Source organism: Nannospalax galili, unplaced genomic scaffold (assembly GCF_000622305.1).
Source record: "Nannospalax galili isolate Female #2095 unplaced genomic scaffold, S.galili_v1.0 scaffold558, whole genome shotgun sequence".
Classification (NCBI taxonomy): domain Eukaryota; kingdom Metazoa; phylum Chordata; class Mammalia; order Rodentia; family Spalacidae; genus Nannospalax; species Nannospalax galili.
In genome coordinates, this window is record NW_008340850.1 from 426,483 (window position 1) to 426,977 (window position 495).

Genomic DNA, 495 nt, shown 5'->3' on the forward strand with positions numbered 1-495 from the left:
GCGTAGAAGGTCCTTCTATTTTCTGATGTCTTCCTCAATCTCTTTCTTTAAAGATGTAAAATTTTCATTGTAGAGCTCTTTAATGTCTTTGGTCACGTTTACTCCAAGATATATATTTGCAGCTATTGTGAATGGGAGTGTTTCTATGTGCTCTTTCTCTGATTGCTTGTTATTGGTATATAGAAAGGCTACAGACTTTTGTAGGTTAATTTTGAAACCTGCCACTTTACTGAACGTTCAATAATTTCTAGGAGTTGTCTGGTGGAATTTTTGGTGTCCCTTAGGTATATTATCTGCAAAAAGGGATAATTTGATCTCTTCTTTTCTAATTATTACTCCTTTAATTTTCTGCTCTTTTCTTATTGTTCTTGCAAGACTTTCAAGCACTATGTTAAAGAGAAGTGGGGATAGTGGACAGCCTTGTCTGGTTCCTGATTTCAATGGGAATGCTTCCAGTTTTTCTCCATTTAGAATGATGTTGGCTGTGGGTTTGTT